The sequence below is a fragment of the Oryctolagus cuniculus genome, chromosome 5 (assembly GCF_964237555.1).
Source record: "Oryctolagus cuniculus chromosome 5, mOryCun1.1, whole genome shotgun sequence".
Lineage (NCBI taxonomy): Eukaryota > Metazoa > Chordata > Mammalia > Lagomorpha > Leporidae > Oryctolagus > Oryctolagus cuniculus.
The window spans coordinates 54,120,664-54,127,976 of record NC_091436.1 but is presented as its reverse complement, the minus strand read 5'-3'; the positions used below and the strand labels follow the sequence as shown (position 1 = coordinate 54,127,976).

General features: G+C 39.6%; 1 long non-coding RNA gene across 2 annotated transcripts; it reads right to left on the bottom strand.

Annotated features, from left to right (window-relative positions):
* Positions 1 to 2,060: 2,060 nt before the first annotated feature.
* On the bottom strand, positions 2,061 to 6,454 carry LOC127493157 (uncharacterized). Of its 2 annotated transcripts, none has more exons than XR_007923201.2 (3): positions 6,224 to 6,454; positions 4,261 to 4,802; positions 2,061 to 3,080 (listed from the first exon to the last, which is right to left on the bottom strand). It is a non-coding gene; the product is annotated as an uncharacterized lncRNA (long non-coding RNA). The 2 variants fall into 2 exon arrangements; XR_011388562.1 differs by having other exon boundaries at positions 6,328 to 6,454.
* Positions 6,455 to 7,313: the final 859 nt, after the last annotated feature.

The following is a 7,313-nucleotide window of genomic DNA, read 5'->3' as shown; positions in this document are numbered from 1 at the left end:
ATGCAGAGAGAAAGAGCGAGAGCGAGCGAGAGAGAGGTCTTTCATACACTGGTTCATTCCCCAGTTGGTTCAATGGCCTGAGCTTCACTGATCCGAAGCCAGGAGCCAGGAGTTATTCTGGATCTCCCATGTAGGTGCAGGGCCCCAGGGCTTGGGCCATCTTCTACTGCTTTCTCAGGCCAGAGAACTGGATCTGAAGAGGGGCAGCTGGGACTAGAACTGGTGCCCATGTGGAATGCTGGTGCTACAGGTGGAGGATTAATCCACTGTGCTGCAGTGCCGGCCTCAAATTTTATTTTTTCTAAAACCAATTTCACAGACATATTAACATATTTATTGAGTACCATGTGATGCTTCAATACATGTTTTGTTATGCAATGTCTAATCAGGTTAAATATATCTCTCTCTTTAAACATTTACATGTTGTTATAGTGAAAATATCTAAAACCTTATCTTGATGATTTTTTTAACTTTTATTTAATGAATATAAATTTCCAAAGTACAGCTTATGGATTACAATGGCTTCCCCCCCATAACGTCCCTCCCACCTGCAACCCTCCCCTTTCCTACTCCCTTCCCCCTTTCCATTCATATCAAGATTCATTTTCGATTCTCTTTATATACAGAAGATCAGTTTAGCATACATTAAGTAAAGATTTCAATAGTTTGCTCCCACACAGAAACATAAAGCGAAAAATACTGTTTGAGTACTAGTTATAGCATTAAATCACAATATACAGCACACTAAGGACAGAGATCCTACATGAGGAGTAAGTGCACAGTGACTCCTGTGGTTAACTTAACAAATTGACACTCTTGTTTCTGGCATCAGTAATCACCCTAGGCTCTTGTCATGAGCTGCCAAGGCTATGGAAGCCCCCTGAGTTCACCGACTCTGATCATATTTAGACAAGGCCATGATCAAAGTGGAAGTTCTCTCCTCCCTTCAGAGAAAGGTACCTCCTTCTTTGATGACCCATTCTTTCCACTGGGATCTCACTCGCGGAGATCTTTCATTTAGGTTCCCCCCCCCCCCCCGAGTGTCTTGGCTTTCCATGCCTGAAATACTCTCATGGGCTTTTCAGCTGGATCTGCATGACTTAAGGGCTGATTCTGAGGCCAGAGTGCTGTTTAGGACATCTGCCATCCTATGGTTCTGCTTCCCATGTTGGATCGTTCTCTCTTTTTTATTCTATCAGCTAGTATTTGCAGACACTATTCTTGTTTATGTGATCCCTTTGGTTCTTAGTCCTATCATTACGATCAATTGTGAACAGAAATTGATCACTGGAACTAGTGAGATGGCATTGGTACATGCCACTTTGATGGGATTGAATTGGAATCCCCTGGTATGTTTCTAACTCTACCGTTTGAGGTAAGTCAGCTTGAGCATGTCCCGAATTGCACATCTCTTCCCTCTCTTATTCCCACTCTTATATTTAACAGTGATCACTTTTCAGTTAAGTTTCAGCACTTAAGCCTTATCTTGTAGATTTTTTAAAAAAAGATTTATTTTATTTTTTGAAATAATTGGCACAGTGTATGCTACAAAATTGATGTCCTTTATTGTTAAATGCTTTCATCTCATAAATGTGCCAATCATATCTGCTGATGGAAGCAGTAAGAGTTCTGTTGGCTCTTATACCCCACTTTCACATTTTCATGATCTATCCTGAACTTCTGAGAGGAGTGAACTAACCACGCACATTTGTGATTATATCTTTTATTAAACTAGCATCCTGCATGGGGCAGGCATTTGACACAACAATTAAGATGTTGTGTTGCAAACTTGGGTTGTCCATGTTCCCTATTAGACTGTTGTGTTTAGTCCTATTTTCTCCACAACTGATCCACCATCCAGCTAATGGAGATACTGCGAGTGGCAGATGAGGGCACACATCTTAGAACCCTGCTGCCCATGTCAGAGAACCAGAGTGACTCCTGGCCTCCTAGCTTTGGCCTGACCTAGTGTGACAGCAAATTATTTCTTAGCTGTCTGCTGTGCAAAGACTTAGTTACTTTAAGTTCGATCCACAAGAAATACTCTGCAAGCCTTGTAGTATAAAGAAACAAGTAGTTTATTTAAGTAGCAAATTTTAAGAAGCAGGGCAGAGAGAGAGAGAAGGAGAAAGAACGGGGGTGGGGGGGAGTCCCCAAGAGTAGGGACTCAACCCGGGAATTTACCACTAGGCAATCTTCACACAGCACCGGAAAAGTATCCATACTGAGAACCAAACATCATCAGTAATCACCACGGGCACGTTCATCATTCAGCATGACTGTGTGTTCCCCCAGGATGGAAGAGCAGCAGCAGAGGCTTATTTGTCATTGAGCTTTTTTCCTTTGAGTTAGAATATATAGTAAGGTGCACACAGTCCAATTAACAAATGTGCTAACATTTTGTATTACTCTAAAATTAGTGATTTGGGTTTCATTAAATATTTGCAACATTTCCTTTGATAAAACAACAAATTTTCCTGTGGATGGAACACTGAGGGTAACCATTTAGCCATAATAGTAGTAGCCTCCTATTATCTGTAATTGTTACATTTTTGCAGGTTTGTGGAATCCTAACTATTTGTGGAGTATTTTGATTTATAATTTTTTTGTAAAGCAAACCAAGCATTAGCTGTCCAAGCATTCCTATCAGTAATAGGAGTAGAGTTAGAACATAATACAAAAACAGAATGGGTAATATTGAATTCAGTGATGGAAGAATTACATTGTTTTACCGTAGTCTGGACACTTTGTCACCACAATTTTTCATTTTACATAGTAATATTAACTTTACAACAGGTAACATTTACTTCAGATGAAATATTCAAATGCAGGGTGGGAGGTGTTCAGTGTACACTTATTTATATTTTTTACTCCCTGTGTGAGTAGTTACATTTTATCCAATTACTGTCAAATTCATCTGTAACATGGCTAATTAGTAGGACAGGAGAAGGTATCTTGAGGCGAGATCTTGAGTGAGTCTTCCATCCCCATCTGCTGGTAATGGTGCCAAAGAACTGCAGGGGACTTCCAGGAGTCCAAGCACAAGTGGTCCAACAATAGAGTAGAAACAAAGAGAGGATCTAATTTCAAAGGAATAAATGATTAGTAGGGATAACTTCAGGTTTTTCTTGCCCAAGAAACATTACTATTACAGTGTTATTTACTCCCTGTGCAATTGCTTTACCCGGTCTGGGAATGTCCTTGTGGTGTTTTTTTACCCAAACCTCAGATTCAGCTATTATCTCAATAAACCCGAACCCACCAGCACGGGTAACTATTGATGGAGGGTTTTTCTTTTTCTTTTTTTTTTTTTTTTTAATAAGACCCATTTCTTGGTGCTGGCACATGGAATTAGCAACATTTGAGCGATTTTGGTCTTGGCGGGAAAGTGTAAGTTTTCTCTTCCAAGATTATAAAGTGCAACATGAATTTCTCCTCTGTAATTTGTGTCAATTATCCTGGCCATTATCTGAAATTTTTTTAGTGCCAAACTGGAATGGGGTGTAATTTGACCATAATATCCTAGGAGAATCTATATGCCTATTTCTGTTTATACCTTTACAATATCTCCTGGAGCTATCCATACTTTCTTAAGGTTGTATAAATCATGTCCAGCTGAGTTAACGGTGGCAGCATAGGACATTTGTGTATCCTTGTGAGTTTTTTACCATTTTACATCCTGGAAGGTATAAAATTTCCCAATTTGTAAATTAGGAGTCATCATTCTCCTTAAAGGAGTACTCCCCGTCCCCAATATTCTGTTATTTAACTGTTGTTTTAGGGCTGTAAATAATTTGTCCTTTCAATTCTTATATGAATTATCCCCTAGCTTTTTAATTTTTCTTTTAATAATCTATTTATTTTTTAAATAAGGCCAGCTGCCTGGGGATAATATGGTATGTGATATCCTTTAAAACGGGTTTTCTTATTACTTTGAATTTGCAAAGGCACCCTATAATATAAGGTTACAATATTTAAAGTCCTAATAGTATTTTTCTGGGTGGCCTTCTGGTATACACAGGCAATCAGTACACTGGAGTAAGTATCCATACATGTACATATTTATTGACATCCGTGTGAAAATGGAAGAGGGCCATGTAATCAATCTGAGAAATTTGTGTAGGGGCTTGTCCTCTATGTAATTCTCCAGTAACTATTTGGGGCAGGCCCCTCTCTTTATCTAATTAACAGGTTTTGCATTGATCTTGGATTTATTTTAATGCTGATAAGGGTACATGTATGTCTTGGTCCTGTGCCTACCTGTGCATAGCGGCAGGTCCTGAATATCCTGTTTCTTTTTTTATTTTTTTTATTTTTTATTTTTTTGACAGGCAGAGTGGACAGTGAGAGAGAGAGACAGAGAGAAAGGTCTTCCTTTGCCATTGGTTCACCCTCCAATGGCCGCCGCGGCCGGTGCGCTGCGGCCGGCGCACCGCGCTGATCCGATGGCAGGAGCCAGGAGCCAGGTGCTTTTCCTGGTCTCCCATGGGGTGCAGGGCCCAAGCACCTGGGCCATCCTCCACTGCACTCCCTGGCCACAGCAGAGAGCTGGCCTGGAAGAGGGGCAACCGGGACAGAATCCGGCGCCCCAACTGGGACTAGAACCTGGTGTGCCGGCGCCGCTAGGCGGAGGATTAGCCTAGTGAGCCGCGGCGCCGGCCCTGAATATCCTGTTTTTAAATGAATCCATTTTGCTAATCCCTCATCAGAGGGATTGTCACAGAACACCATTGCCGCAGTAGCCAATCGATCCACGTCCACGCTGTGCTTATGTTCCGTAGAATTCACCGTCCTGTGGGTATCTACATGGAAGACAGTAACGTTAGTACATTGAGTCGATTTCCATATTTTTTATAGTTTATCCCCCTATAGGGGTCTGCCATGAATTTGTCAATTATCCTTTTTTCATTTAGTGATCCAGGTAGTTAGACAATTAGCTATGGCCCACGAATCAGTAAAAAGGTGACACTCCCTTCCTTTCTCATGTTTTAGAGCCTGGTATATTGCTTGTAATTCAGCAAACTGACTGCTAAGGTTTTTTTTCCTTGGGACTCTAATACCACGGTGGTGTTTGCATTATATGGCACAGCTTTTTAATATTTTTGGTGCCCTATATATTTTATTGACCCATCTGTGAACCATGTATGCTCTTAATAAAAACTCAGCTGTTTTTAAACAATTAGAATTTAACGGAGACATCAAGAGAACATAATAGATTACTTTAACTCATTGCTTTAACAGAGGGTCAGATTTTGATTTTATGTTAAAGAAAATAGACCAATAGTTTTGTAACCAAAATTTTTTTCTTTCCATAATGTTTTGTGACTTTCTCACACGTTCTGTAACTTACTCAAACCTTTCTTTTTTTTTCATTCCAGTAAAGAGTAAACTAACCATTAAGATAAACAATTTTTACAAACTATGTCCTTCCTTTATTTAAAAACCTCTTTTCCTTTTAACTTTTCTTATCAAGAACCTGCTTTTATACTTGTGACCTTTTACCGTTTGTTGACTTTTTGATTTACAAGCTTATTAAGAATACATGGGCCTATGGTAAACTGGATGGTTTGAGAGGGCCTCTGTGTTTTTTTGTAAATTTACTTCCCATCCTTTAGACCTTAAAAAAAAAAGAAAGATCACTTCTAATTGTTGTACTTTTTCTTGGGTGGTTGCTTGTATTAAAATATCTATATAGTGAGTAATCAAAATGTCGGGGGAGACTTAAGTTCATCTAAATATTTAGCAAGTATTCTATGGCATATTGTGGGACTATGTTTGTATCCTTAAGGCAATCTTGTAAAGGTATATTGTCTCCCTTGCCAGGTAAAAGCAAATTGTTCCCACCTCTCCTCACATATAGGTATTGTGAAAAAAGTATTAGCCACATCAATAACTGCATACCAAGTACCAGAATGTTTTTGAATTTTTTTTATTAAAGTGATGGTATCTGGGACTGCAGTAGTCAATGGGGGAGTAACTTTGTTCAACTCCCTGTAATCCACAGTCATTCTCCATGTTTTATCTGATTTCTTAACATGCCAAATTGGATTATTCCTTTTAGTGATTATGGGGATCATCACTCCGGCATTAACATAATTTTTTACATGTCCACCTGAAATTCTGTATTGTTTACACTGAATAACCTTAGTTGGCTCTGGCAGCAGGTACAGGAGCTTGATACAATTTTCCTCCCCAAGAGTAGGGACTCAACCCGGGAATTTACCACTAGGCAATCTTCACACAGCACCGGAAAAGTATCCATACTGAGAACCAAACATCATCAGTAATCATCACAGGCAACAAACAGCACTAGAAAAGGATCCCTACTGAGAACTAAGCATCATCAGTAGTCATCACGGGCACATTCAATGTCCACCATGACTGCGTGTTCCCCCCGGGATGGAACAGCAGCAGCAGAGGCTTGCTGTGGCTCCCTCTTAAAGCCCCCAAGGACAAAGGGGGCTCATTGCCAAGATTTTAGGCAAGCATTGTGTCCTGTCTCAGATCTTGGCCAGAGAGCCTAGACAGGAAGCATGCCCACCTGTTTATCAGAAACATTCCTTTATCCTCCTCCCTGGGAACTGGCCAGGCTCCCAAGGAGCAGGAGAAAGTCATCTGGCAGATGAGTTACTTGTTTACCAGAGCCGAACCTAGATACAAACCTCTTTATCCTAAAAATTTGTCCTTACACCTAGCCCCAGCCTTGCCAGAACTTGTGTTTGAATCAGATGACAGTTCTCTTTCTTTTTCTCCATGTCCCAAATCCTCTCTTTTTCTGTCTGTCTTTCAAATGAAATAATAAGAATGAAATAACAAAGCACATCACATCACAAAATGTATAATTATACATCTGTTCTCTTATGATGAGTCTTTAGAATGAATAAATTAATCTTGCAACTGGTAAGTTTGATCATATTAAACTATTTAGTTATTTTGATAAAATTCTCTTATATTTTCTGATTTTATTTAGTGCCATAAAAGTAAAAAATGCAGAACTGTAGACACAATATGCAGTTAATTTTATTAGAGGATTAAATAAATACATCTATGTCAAATAGCAAAACTGGCTGTATATGCCTCAAAATTAGAATTTCCTTCCCTTCTCCTCTTAGACAGTTCTCCTCTCCTTCTTTTGAAACATCTGAGGCACTGGTCACACTAAGGCAACCTTAAGAAGGGACAGAATTCTTACCATTAGCTCCAGCTCACCCACTTGTCTTTCAGAAGCTGAGGGCCTTGTCAACTGCCATTACCTTTGCACCTGCCTTTTGTTTGTCTTATAAAAAAAATCACTTAATGTGTGCTGATAGCCC